The 14,634-nt window shown below is 34.7% G+C and overlaps 1 protein-coding gene across 1 annotated transcript in view; it reads left to right on the top strand.

Moving 5' to 3' along the window:
- The window catches only part of LOC143681181 (uncharacterized), a 278,825-nt gene that overhangs the window by 57,571 nt on the left and 206,620 nt on the right, over positions 1–14,634 (top strand).

Below are 14,634 nucleotides of genomic sequence, written 5' to 3'. Positions count from 1 at the left end.
ATGGTCCCCTCAATGTTCCCCAAGGTTGATCTGGAAGGAGGCCACTGCATAGGCCCTTGGAAAGAGTGGGACTGCAACTTTCTAAAGCTGAAGAATAAATGACTTTCAGACTTTGAAACCCAGTAGTGTTTACCCTGCAGATTTTCCTTCCAATTTCTCCCTAAGGATCTGGTGAATATCCCTTCTTTGCATATTGACAAAAGATAGCCTGTTTTGAGATTCATAGGTCCACAGCCAGAAGAGAATTTGTGCCACTTTAATATCATTTATGGTGATGCATATAGTTGCCAAGTTGATGAGAGGTGGACCTATGGTAGTTCGATTAAGTTGTCAACTTGGCTGGGTGAAGGTGCTTAGTTCTGTTGCTGTGGACATGAGCCAATGGCATGTGAACCTCATCCAGTTCTTATGCTTCTAATGTCTAAAGACTTTTTGTCCACTTTGATCTTCCATGTCCCTTGGCTCTCCCAATAGTGAAAGCTTCACTTTTTCCCCATGTGTCAAAAGGAAACATCTGTATCTATCCAGCACAATAAGGCTGCAATGTACACATTTATCTGAGTAACTTTAGAACACCTCTTATTTTTCCCTATGATAATACTACCAATAATGATATCTAAAGATACTTATTGAACCCTAAAATATGATAAGGACTTTATGCGTATTATTTGGCATTATTAATCCAATCTGTTAGATGAAGAGAAAGAGGTAAATTCATGTGCAAGTATTTTATTGAAGTTCATGAAATTGGGCAGATTCAGGGCCAAAATTTGAAGCCAGGAATTTTAAATCAAGATCAAGTATATTTTCTATTACACCAAAGCTACCTTTATGGGTATTTACAAGGTTGAATGCATGAATAATTGCCCATTCTATTTGATCATTCAGAATGTATAGAAGAAAGAGGTATTTACAAAATTTTCTGTTTCTGGGTCACAATTTTTGTGGACAAAAGCATACACATGCATTTAGTTCATCAACCAATTTGATCAATTATTGCATTAAGAATGAATTTTAGAAGATAATCAAATGACAAACGATGATGGATTTTAATGGAATTAAGTAGTAAACAGGATATTTTAGATATATTTTGAATTATTAGGCACAATCATCACAATATATTGGTAGGTGAAAAACTAGATTATAAAAATTATGGTTCTTATTTACACTTTTCTCTTTTCTCTTTTCCAAACTCTTCAATCTGTACATATTCAATTACATCACACACAGACACACACACCTATATATATATGTATATATATATATATATATGCATATATTTATGTGTTCATATTTATACTTATGCCCATATTTAAGAACAGAAACTGGATTGGAAGTATGCATGCCAGAATTTAAAAGTTATTAAATCTGGGTGCTTATGGAATTTTAAAATACATTTTCATGTCCCAAGTATATATCTAACTAATTAATTTGGAAACTATGTAACATTAAAATGTTATGAAGGGCAGTGTGATGGTGGCTCAGTGGCAGAATTCTTGCCTGCCATGCTGGAGACCTGAGTTTGATTCCCAGTTCCTCCTGCCCATGTGAAAAAAAGTCATGAAATAGCTGAATTTCAAAATTTTGGAATTAGTGTCTTGACTGACAATTTGTAAGAAAAATCTTGTGGTTTCCACATTTGCATGTTATTAAAGCAACAATATCCTGCATCTGTCATTTTGCTTCCTAACTTTGGAGGCAGTGATTTTCAGGGTTTTAAATAAAATTTTGTCAAATTTTTCCATTATTTTGCCAAAACTATTTGTGAAAGACTTTGATAAAATGTGTTGGTACAACTGTAAATTCTCCCTGCTAGTATTTAAGAACTTACACTCATCCTCGGTGCTTTCCTCAGAGCCCCCAACACTTCCCTTTCTCACAGGCTGGAGATAATGTGGTTCAAAATGAGGGTGAGAATGTTGTAGAAAAGGGAGACAACCTGGTTTTCCTGTACTGAATAGAGTTTTGGAGGTCTCATAAAGTGAAAGACACCTGAACCCATACAGAGGCTCAGTTCTGTGAGATGGGAGGAGCATGTGGCCAAGGCTTTGTTTGGCCCTTCAGGGGAAAGCATTTGAGAGACATGCAAGAAGTTAAGGCTGTGGGAGGTTAGAATGAGTACAAAGGGTATGGGGAGGAACACAATTCCTTTAACAAACATAATCAATCCAGAGGCTCCAGATAGCTGGGACTTCACAGAAGAAATGGTGAGTCTCCCTAGAGTCACAGAATGGAAAATACATAGTATACACAGTGTTGGCCAAGGAATTTAAGAACCCTACCACTCAGGAAAGAATAGCCATCTGCAGACAGACTCTGGAATTCATATTAACTGAGCTGACAGTGGGTTGACAATGACAACAGAATGATCCTAAAGTATTAGGTCAATAGGATACATTCAGAACCTTTCATGGCTACATACAATTGCATCTGTATTCCACAGCTAATCTATGAGATGGTTTCCTCTGCACTCAGAGTCAGTAACAATCTTAAGGTTGGTGTTGGAGATGAGAACTAAGTCCATCCAGAAAGATGGCTTAGGAACAAGTAATTGCTAGGGAAAGATTGGGATTTCACCCAAATTAGAAGGATCTGGGTGGTGTTTCCAGGGAGGGCAATGATATAACTTGGGAAAATGATGGAGATAATGAAGCTGGCTGACATATCTCATATGAGGAAATAGTCCAGGGAAAATGAAATCTGTTGTTGATATGTCATTTCCTCTCATCATGCCAGTATTAGTCCTGAGGTATTCTGGGAAAACCTGTTTGAGTATGAGGATGGAAATTTATTATTGGCAATTTATCTTATGTCAGTTTGTAAAAGCCCACTACATTTCAATATCAAACCCAGGTATTAGACTAGATATGTTTATTAAATATTTATGTAGGTTAGGGCATTACAGAGGCCAAAGATCTTTCAGCAGGTGCCAAGTTTCAATGAAAACTATGTCTGTGTTCTTGAGCAGATTATTAAATTTTGTGAGCTTCAGTTCTTCACATACAATTTAAATTCTTATTTTTACAATATGAATTAGACCAATAATCTTTATGATCTAGAACATTTTTATTTTTACATCATGCCATATTATTACGGCAATAATAATAGTCACATATTGAGACAGCACAGTGACAATACAATGCAAGTGAAAAAAGCATTATATTCCTTCTCCTACTCTTCAAGCTCTTTCTCTTTCTCATGATTAATGCAACCTATTGTTTTTCTCTTATAATTTCATTGGGATGTCCTCCAAATTTGGGATAAAATTATAACTCAATTTTGCATTCTTCAAGAACACATGTGGACTCATGCCTTACACACTATCAACATTCAATAAGTATTTGCTGAACATGTGCTATCCACAGATCTATCACTGCTTAGAGAAATATAATGAATGGTTATTGTGGAAAAATGAATAATATAATTTAACATTGTATTAAATATATCTATTAATTTTTTCTCTCCAATTTTGAAAAATTTATGCATAAAATACCTCAGTACTATGAACATCTATAATTGTCAAAAACTATGACAACCATATTTCTCTACACACAATGAATCTGCTTCTGGGATGACAAAAATTGCTTAATTATTTCAGAGTTAATTTGAAATAACAAACTCATTTGAATGAATGAACCAAGTCTGTTTTTAAAGCCTATGTTTCTAAAGAAAATATTGCAATTACTTCAGAAATATGATACCATTCAATATTTCTTGATGTAAATTTCTTTTTTGAAATGATCTTATCTTCTACCTTGTTCCCTGCATAGTATGGCTTTTCACACAGGTGTGCTTTACACAGCTAATTTGCTTTTGTAGAAGTTATAGTCTAAGCTTTATTCTCTCAGCTGAGGAACTCCTGATTTAATTGTGAATTTGTATTTTCAATATTTTGGAGGTTAAATCCTAGTTTATGGGAGAGGACCTCAATGTAGAAACATACACGCAAACACTCAAGGGCCAAAAGAAGAATTAGTCTGCATTAAAGGAATTCAGGCCCTTGACTTTAATTAATGTGAATTCATGGCATAACTACTTTTACATTTCCCCTTTCTCAAAGTCTTTAGATAACGTCCGTTAGTTGATTTCATGGCATACTTTGAGAAAAATGCATATTTTCCTGTGTGGTTTTCTTGACTCATTCACCATACTTCTCTCATTCTGTAATCAAATGCTTGCTCTCTCTTTCATTTGAAACCATAATATACAGAAGAGTTTTACAAATTTCCTTACTTTTTAAAATAATACATACAATTTAAGTTCTTATTTTTACAATATGAGTTAAAGCAATAATCTTTATGATCCAGAGTACTTTTATTTTTACATCATTTACCTTAGTGATGTGGACATAGAAATGAGGAATATGATCTTTCTTGGATATTTACAATGTTTCTGTATTATATATCAAATTTCAAGTCTGTATCATGGACTTCCCTTGGATGGTCATGCCTTGGAAAAAATAAGGAAATCCAGTTGTTAACCATGATTAGATGAAGGAAAATTGAGATTTCTGACAACATGATCTTTGCCTTGAAATATTTGAAAATTTTTATGAGTAATAGAGTCTCATGATATATAACTAAGCCCAAAGAGTGATAACCATAGAAAAACCTCATTTGCCCAGAAAATAAAAAGAACATTTCTAAACAGAATATTTCTAAGACTAAATATGGATATTCTTATGTTTACTGCCTTTTGGATGGAATTGTCTGGTTATAAGCAAAACAGAGAACTAAAGTGAATATTGTAAGTGATAACTTCAGTATTTACTCAGTAGTTAAAGTAGATGAATTTTGAGGAATCATATAATATCCATAAGGAAAAAAATAATTTCTGCCCTATACTGGTTTGAAGGGATGTATGTCCATAGAAAAGCCATGTTTTAATCTAAATCCCATTTCATAAAGGCAGAATAATCCCTATTCAATACTGTATTTTGAAACTGTAATCAGATGATCTCCCTAGAGATGTGATTTAATCAAGAGTGATTGTTAAACTGGATTAGGTGACAGCATGTCTCCACCCATTTGGGAGGGTCTTGATTAGTTTCTGAAGTCCTATAAAAGAGGACACATTTTGGAGAATGAAGGAGATTCATAGAAAGGAGAGAATGCTGCAGTACCACGAAGCAGAGTCCACCAGCTAGCAACCTTTGGAGATGAAGAAAGAGAATGCCTCCCAGGGAGCTTCATGAAACAGGAAGCCAGGAGAGAAAGCTAGCAGAGGATGCTGTGTTTGCCATGTGCCCTTCCAGATGAGAGAGAAACCTTGACTGTGTTCACCATGTGCCCTTGTCACTTGAGAGAGAAACCCTGAACTTCATCGGCCTTCTTGAACCAAGGTGTCTTTCCCTGAATGCTTTAGATTAGTCATTTCTAATCTAAATGTAGATTGTAACTGGGACATTTTCTCAGCCTTAGAACTAACTGTAAACTAGCAACTCATTCAATTCCCCTTTTTAAAAGCCATTCTGTTTCTGGTACAGTGCATTCTGGCAGCTAGCAAACTAGAACACCCCCTTTGAATAGATGATTCAATTTAATTTATATGCTGAGATAATAAAAACCATGTGAGAAACACACATCTACTCACAGAAAAGTATAAGTGACTAATGATCAAAGTTGTTGAAGTGCTAATCTTAATTCTTCCATTGCATCACTTCGACTTCACATGGTTCATACTAGTCCATTTTTAATATGATTTTTCTTAGAGAGATTTTTTAAAGATAAATTCCATTGTAGTCAAACAAATAAACCATGAACATGGTGATCTCATACCAGACATCGGTAATTTTTTGATGCCATAATTGATTCTTACAATTCAGGTACCATTGGGAGTTCAGAAACAATAAACCTCATTGGTAGGTAAATTATGCAGTAGGTAAAAAGGTGGGAATTTACCAAGGGCTCCTTGAATAACATGTTCTTTATTCATACTTCCTATCCCTTCTCCCTTTCTAAAGAATAATACTCCTGGATGCTCCCTCTGTGGTGACTGATTCTTCTTTCTGTTCAACCATAACCAACTACCTGTTATGTCATGTCTCTGTTCAACCACACCTATCTATTAAGTCATGTCTCCCTTGACTCCTTGACCTATTTCTGATGAACTTCCTTCTCAGAAAGACTTCACAAATGAATTATCCACAGTTAATATACCCACTTCTTCATTTTCTCTATTTTCCCACTCCATTCAGATTCCCTGCCCTTAAGAAACCTGACCACTGTAGCAACAATACCTGACCCAACCACATCCTGCAGGAATATTTGTTACTTTAATCTGAACACTTTTTTTTTGAAGCACTGTTTTCTCTTTTTGAATGGGGCACTTTCTACTCTTTCACCTCTAACTCACAGGGGGTTTTGTGAGCCCCTATTTTTTGGTAGCACCTATTTTTAATTTTCAATGCTAAAGAGCCTCGGGCTTCTTTCCAAACTTCCTTCTCTGTGGCTTCATTGTCTGCTTAGATGTTCCAAAGCTGACTGATGGCTTTAAATGTCTACATTGTAAGGATTCACAAATACATATTTCCAGTTTTGTCCCCCTCCTTGAATTAATGGACAAATATATCCAATTGCTACATTCAGCTCTGTTAGAATGAGTAATAGGCAGCTCATACGTCACCTGATCAAAACACAAGAAATATTCACCCACAGCCTTCTCCTCTTAATATTGACCCACAATATGTTCCTTTTATAGTCTTTTCTATGTGCCATGGTTAGGGACTGTGTCAACTTGGCCAAGTTGTGGTATCTGTTTATCTGGTTGGGCAAGTGCTGGCCTGTCTTTTGCTATGAGAACATTTCATAGAGTTAGATCATGATCACGTCAGCTGCATCCACAGCTGATTCCATTTGTAATCAGTCAAAGGGGAGTGTGTTCTACAATGAGTGATGCTTAATTTAATCACAGGAAGCTTTTTAAGGAGGATTCAGAGGAGACAGGTTTCATTCCTGCTTCAGCTGGTGAGCCTCTCCTGTGGAGTTCATCCAGACCCTCCATCGGAGTCGTCATCTTCACAGCCTGCCCTGCGGATTTTGGACTCTGCATTCCTGTGGTCACGTGAAACACTTTTATAAATTTTATATTTGCAAGTGTTCCCTGTTGATTTTGTTTCTCTAGAGAACCCTAACTAATACACTATGTTAATAAAAGTGCCAACAACCCCTGATATGCATGGGCCACTATCTAAAGGTGATTCTTAATACTTTCTGCATCATGATTCCCATTTTTTAGGTTATCTATTACCAAAATATATTTCAATTCCAAGCTATTCTCTTCATATCCAATATAATCACTTTTTTCTTTAAGCATGAACATTTCTTACAGAACTTTCTCATTAATTCCCTAACTTATTTTCCTACTTCTAATTTTGACACATACAATTCATTCTCTGCAAGTTTAAATGATACTTTACAAATGAAAATTATCTCATACACTTGTCTAAAGGCATAAACCTTTGCATCATGTTTAGAAAAATTCAAATTTCTTTCTCAGTTTATGGTGTTCACAATAAGCAGAATAATCTATTTTTGAGAAGTATACCTCCTCTTTATCTATAAACAAATAATAAATCTCATAGATCCTTTCTCCTAATTTCTTCCTTTTGGATTTCAGAATATTTAATGTGATTGAATCTGGAAGTATATTTTGATTCAATATTGATCAATTCATATTTTCCAATCCATGTGAAGATGTTTCTGCATGGTTCTAAATGGGTTTTGCTTAATGATTAGAAATCAAAGGACATAAATAGTTGTTGAATAGTTCAATATAATTCTGACAGAAAGAGTTAATCAAACCATGTAAGAATGATTGGTCAGATAAATATATGATAAATTTACATGTATAGACACAATAGATAAACCTGTCTTAAGTACCCATGGAATATGTGTTCTATGAAGCACAAATATTCTTTTCAATTTCAACCTATTCCTCAGCAACTTCAATTTTTGTAGTACTGGTCTATATTCATAGCTTTCAATTACTTGCAAATTCTTCATATTTTCACTGCACTCTAATGAATTTTTTTTCTTTTCAAGTTACTATAATTATGATCACACTATAGAACAATCATTTAAAAATTCAAATCCAATCATCATATACACATACCTGTGGCTTTTCACACCCATGTAGCTTCCAACTTCTCCAAAAGAAAATCCAAAACATGTGGTCTGACCCACAAGCCCTGCCTTGATTCAGCCCCTGTGATTATTTCCCCTATTATTCCCCTCGGGTTGTCCTGAGCTAGACTGATGTTTTGGTTTAGTTCTCTGGGAGATTTCCTTTCTCCTCATTTTTCCTCTAACGTTTGTGCATCCTTCAGATATCTCCTCTATGTTGCTTCTTTCTGAATATTTCACAAAGTTTTTTTCCAGATCTCCCTGACAAGAAGCATTTTACTCCACCACAGACCTAACCCTTTCTACTGTTATTTGTTCACATCATTTTCTCACTATGTTGTGAGCAGCTTTATGACTTCATTGTGTTTTTATGCTCAGTATTTAGTCAAGTATCAGTGTTTTGCAAAATATTGAATAACTGTTTGTAATGGCAGATCTATATGGATTACTAACCAGAATACCTAGTAAATCACTTTGGATGTGCCCCCAGGTAGGCAACTCTTTCACAGTAGGCATGTTTCTCCCTCAATGGCCACACTCTCTTCTTCCCACAGTGGTGGGACAGCCTAAAAATTCAGCTTCCCATAAGAAAAAACCCTGGTTCTCCATTTGGTGGCCAGACAGCATGCAGCTGAGTGTAGCAGGCTTGACACCTAAAACTAAAATGTTTGTATTGACATAGAAGACTGTGTGAATGTATACTCAAGGAAAAGAAGAACAGGGAATCAGTCCTTTTAATGGAGCACAGCCCATTGAAGTGTCTACTGAAGGATGCTGAGAACTTGGTAACTTTGCAACTACCGCACTTCTGCACATAAGCTCCCACCTGTATCATAAGACATTGTTGGTTTTTGCACCTTACTCAGTAAATAAAAACATAACTGTCACTTTTCATAGTTTTTGAAGGATTACACGAGTAGATTTCTATACTTCAAATACTGGAAACCATGAATCAGAAATCCAAATATGAAAACTAGTTTAGAATGAGAGTTTTCTCTGTGCTATCAGATACTTGTTTCACCATGTGATCTGTAACCCCATCTTACTTTCCTTCTTCCTTTCCCTGGTCCTTTATTTTATAAAAGGCTGAGTCACCTTGCTAGAAATCCACTTTTTGCCCATTGTAATTTTCTAATAATAATCACTTTAACCTGGATTTTGTGGACTTCCAGAAAATTTCAGTCACATACTATGAATTGTCAGTGTACATGGATGTCTTTTAAATTCACAAATTAACACTACAAATTGTGAAACATTCAAATAAATAATATGCCAACAATTAAGGACTTCTACTTCAAATGGCAGGTGATTTCAGAGAATACCTGCTTTGCACCTTTATTTTGTTCATATTATTCTTATAACTGAAAAGAAAGGAATTTTGGTTGAGTGATAATATCACAATTTGTTGAGTAAATTTCACCTTTTGGCAATTATGAATAATGCTCCTGTGGACATTAGTATTATCATACTTATTTCAGTTCTGCTTGTAATTATTTTGGTATATACATAGAAGTGTCACTGGTGAGTCTCATTGCAATTCAGTACTCAACTTTGAGAAATCAACAAACTTTGCCACAGCAGTGCACCATTTTATAAACCACTAAAAGTTGTGAGAGTTCCTGTTTCTCCAGACCCTTGTCAACATTTATTATTTTACATGTTTTAATAGTAGTGCCTCTAGTTGTGTGAAATTGTATCTCACTGTGTTTTTCACTTATATTTACCTAATGGCTAATGATTTCACGTTCTTACCAGCCATTTCTTTGCAGATATGTCCATTCAAGTTTTTGCCAATTTTTAAATGTGTTGCTATCTTTTTGTTTTTGAATTATAAGATTTCTTTAATATATTCTGAATATTATACTCATGAATATATGGATTGCAAGTATTTTTCCCATTCTGTAGGTTGTCATTTAAATTCTTGATAATATTCTTTTTGATGTATAAAATATTTTAATTTTTATGAAGTTTTATTTATCTATTGTTTTATTTGGTAACTTGTGCTTTTTATGTAATCCCTAAGAAACCATTGCCTAATAAAATAAACTGCAGATGTATAGCTATGTATTATTTTAGAAGTTTAATGCTTTTGGTACTTATGTTGAAGTCTTTGATCTCTTTAGAACTGATTTTTGTTTGTGGTGTAGGGTAAGCTTCTACTGTAATCCTTTTGCATATGGATCTCTAGTTTACCCAGCACAATTTTTTGAAGAGACTATTCTTTCCCCATTGGGTGGACCCTTTCCAAAATGAAAACAGCATTACTGTGAGGGTTTATTTCTAAACTCTCAATTCAATTCTCTTAGTATATGTGTCTGTCCTTATACCAGAATCACAGTTTTGATTACTGTAGGTAGCTTTGTATTGAGTTCTAAAATAAAGAAGTATGAGTCTTGCAACTTTATCTTCTTCCATATCATTTACATATTCAGTGACACTTACCCTTCCATATAACTATGATGATTGGCTTTCCATTTCTGTGAAGAAGGCTGTTGAACTTTTCATTGAGATTAATTTGAACCTATAAAACACTCTCGATAAAATTAGCAACTTAAAAATATTAGTTTTCCAATCTATGGGCACAGAATGTCCTACCACTTATATAAATTTTCTTTAATAGTTTCCGCTGTTTTTGTTTTCATTGCACAAGTACTTTACATCCTTGGTTAAATTAATTGCTCTCTATATGATTCTTTTTTTGTTTTGGCATGGGCTGGGTCTGGGAATTGAACCCCAGTTTCCAGTTTGACAGATGAGAATTCGTGCCACTGAGCCAACATTGCACCACCCTATTTGATTCTTTTAAGTTGCTATTGTAAAGAAAATATTTTGTTTGAGTTCCTGCTCAGTTTGTTCATTACTAATGTTTAGAAACACTGCTGAGGATTACATGTTGACCTTGTACCATGCCACTTTACTGAACTTGTTTATGAACTCTAATAACTCTGCTGAGGCTTTTTCTTTTTGATATTTTCTATAAATAGGATCATGTCATATGCAAATAGAAGCAGTTTTACTTCTTCCTTTCCCAACTGTATACCTTTTATTTCTTTATCTTGCCTAATTTCTTTGGCTAAAACTTTCAATACAGTGTTAAATAACAATGGTGAATGTTGGCATTCTTGTCCTGTCCCTGATGTTAGAGCAAATGCTTTCTGTTTCTCAGCATTCAGTTTGATATTAGCAGTAGGTTTTTAATATAATCCATTTATCACATTGAAGAAGTTTCCTTCCATTCCTGTTTTTTAAGTGTTCAATCTGAATGGATGCTTCATTTTTAAAATGACTTTTCTGCATCAATTGTGGAGATCATGTGTTTCTTTTTTTTAGAATTATTTTTGTATGCTATGTAGTGGAGGGTCACATTTCCATGTTAATACCCCTTTATTGCAGCATCATTTGTCAATTTTTCTGTATTCTTTTTTTGTATTCTCAATTTTTTTTTTGAAGTGCATGGACTGGGCACCAAACCCAGATCTCCTGCATGGCTGGCAAGAATTCTACCACCGAACAACTTGTGCACCCCTAATATCATTTAGGTTTATAGTCACTATTAGTTTGTTTTATACTTTCCTTCACCTCTTTGAATAGATTTAGATTTGAATTTGAATTTAGTTGAATTGGTTCAAATTATTTGATTGGTTGTTCCCTTGACTGAGCCATACTTCCTGTTCCTTAGCATGACTTAATATTTTTTGCTGCTACTGAGCGTTTGATCATTTTGCTGTATTAATTCTGAAGGTCTATTTCTCCCTCTTGCCTAAAGGCTTCATTGTTGATTGACTTTGTGTTAAGTCTCTTCTTTAATATTTAGTCCAATTCATTCTGGATCTTTAGAATGGTACATTTTCATCTGTTCATATTTTTTCAGGGCTTATGCAGCTGATTCTTGCCCCGGATATGTGGTACCACTTTTAAGATTGTCAATTTACATGCAATTGTTTCACTTCCAGGAGGATGTTTACTTTTCCCTTTTTCTTTGCCATGAATCTTGATCAGTTCTGTTTGTTTTAGTACAGAAATTTCTCCCCAGCTACTATGATTTGTTTGAATTCTCTCCTTCATTCAATATCCTCTTTTCATAAGACTTTTAAGTTCTGGGTACTCTCCTGCTTTAGAGCTGTTCAGCTTCCTTTAATTTTCTTTGAGTCTTTTCTGACTCTGCTTTCTTTCCTGTTAGAGTATCTTTCTCTGTGGAGCCAAATGGGGTCAATCCAAAAAGGTCCCTTTAACATTTAGTTAATCCTGCAATCAGAGACTAGATTGGGTTTATCCACCTCATGTCAACATTCTGCCTCATTATTTTATTTCCTGTGTCCCTTTATGTATACATGTGCTAGTCAGCTGCTTGTTTTCCACCATGGGCTCTGGAAACTCATATAACATATTCTATGTGTGGGGTTCTAACTCACCACTGTGAGTGTTTCTGTGAACTTCAGCCATGGCAGAAGAGACCCAGTGTGCGTTACCTCTGTGCAACGCTTACTCTTTGTGGGATGAAGTCAGGGGATATTTCCTAACTGGTGGGCCCTTTGTTTTGGTGTTTTTCCCCTTCTTGTTTGATTCAGTGACTGTCTTGTCTTTCTTGAGTCTCTGTCATACTGCAGAACTGAAAGCAAGTGGAACCTGTCCTTTAGTCAGTTCTTTTGTCAGGAGACTTCCAAGGAATATCATATGTTACCAAGTTCATGTTGTTACTTCTCATCAGAGCTTCCTAAACTCTCTCACATTATGCTCCTCTCCAGATTGGCAGTCATTGATAAAATGATCACCAATTAGCTCTTTTAAAAAAATTCTTTTGTGAACATGCAGTGATAATGAAGCAAGGTAAAGATGTTTTGTGATTCTCTATGACTGTCCCTGCTTTGGTTCTGCTAAATGTCTTATACTATAAAAAGGATTCCTGCTTTTGTAGAATTGACTTCAAACTTCTGAGCTGAATTTTATAACTTCTATAACTTTTTTAACTATACATGATTAAATCCTCTATAGTTAATGAGAGATTTCTCTTTTTGAGTCTTCATTTTCAAGATTTTCTGCAGAGTCTCTTAACCTTTCCCACATTATGCTTCCCTCCAGATTGACAATCATTATTAAACAATTGAAGGTCAATTACTAATTGACTCTTTTCCTAACAAATTATTTCTTAATGCAGAAAGAATGTCAATTATGGGTCATATCTCTGATATGAGGATATAGTCAAAGCATTTTTGGTGAATAAGTACCCTCACTCTGTGCAACCACTTATTTTTTACTTTTTAAAGTTAATTGTTCAATTTTAATACTTTCTAATCTAATAGTTGTTGACCAATTATTATTTTTAAATTTTTCTGTGAAGCCAAATGGGGTCAATCCAAAAAGGTCCCTTGGGTGATTTTCCTTTATGCCACAATTTTAGTCCAAAACATTAAGAACATGTAGATGATTATGGGATCATGATCTTATATATTTACTCTATGTAAATAATTAACATTTAGAATACAAAATAAACTGAAGTATAGATCACTCTCCTCAGAATTGAATACTTCTTTTGCAGTTTAACAAAAAACACTTTGCTTTTTAATTAAAGAAATATCACCACAAATTTAATTAATATCAAGGGCATAGGCAGGGAATCCCTAGACTGCAGAAGGTGAAGGAAAGCTGGTATTTTTGAGATGAGATTCATCAGTTAACCAAGATTCATGAGAGGTATGACCCTTTGGTTTCCTTCCAAAAAAGAAAACATGTTCATGAAGAATCCAGAAGCAGAAAGGTACATATGACTTCAGATAAATTTGCATCTCCCTGGGTAGCGACCCTATGAAATTTGTTCAGTGAAGGAAGAGGGAGGATCATCAATTTTGCCATCATTTCCCAGTACATTTGTATATTTTTGTTTCTGTGAAATTTCTAAATAACAATTCCCTGAAACAGCAGTGATATGCCTTGAGACCATTAACAACCATAATTATTTCTGCCTACGAGATAGGATTGTGCTCATAAGACAGCTTGGGTGCATCTGATTCCAGTGTAGATTTTGTGAGATTTTTATAAGGTAACATGATGGTCTGTCTTTTTGTACACAATATAAATTCAAAAGAATGAGAGTGCAATGTTACAAAAAGTCCCTTGACATTGAATTCGTGCAGGCCTGAAGAATGAGTAATTTCTTCTTTTAGATTCTAGAGGATAGTTAAAAATTAACAGTCAAAGAGAGTTTACCTGACTTTTTATGGAAGTCTATCAATGTAAATAAAATTAGGCCTTAAAACATCAATGGAAATGGAAATGTATCCAGTGTAGTTTTTAGGATGTAAAATGTCTGGTATTTGTTTACTGAATATTTTGAGCCAGATATGCTCTCAACTGATCATTTTAATATGTTAGCATATATCATCTGTTTAAAAATAGACAAGGAATTATCAATCCAAACATCTCCAAGGTAGTAAGGAAAAAGGGAAAATCCTGGACTATTTTTGGAGGCACAGACTATTCATTTAACCATCATGACACATTTTAAAGGAGAGGA

This window comes from Tamandua tetradactyla, chromosome 4 (assembly GCF_023851605.1).
Source record: "Tamandua tetradactyla isolate mTamTet1 chromosome 4, mTamTet1.pri, whole genome shotgun sequence".
Taxonomy (NCBI): Eukaryota; Metazoa; Chordata; class Mammalia; order Pilosa; family Myrmecophagidae; genus Tamandua; species Tamandua tetradactyla.
Note: the sequence above shows the minus strand (reverse complement) of the source record. Positions and strands in the feature narration are given on the sequence as shown.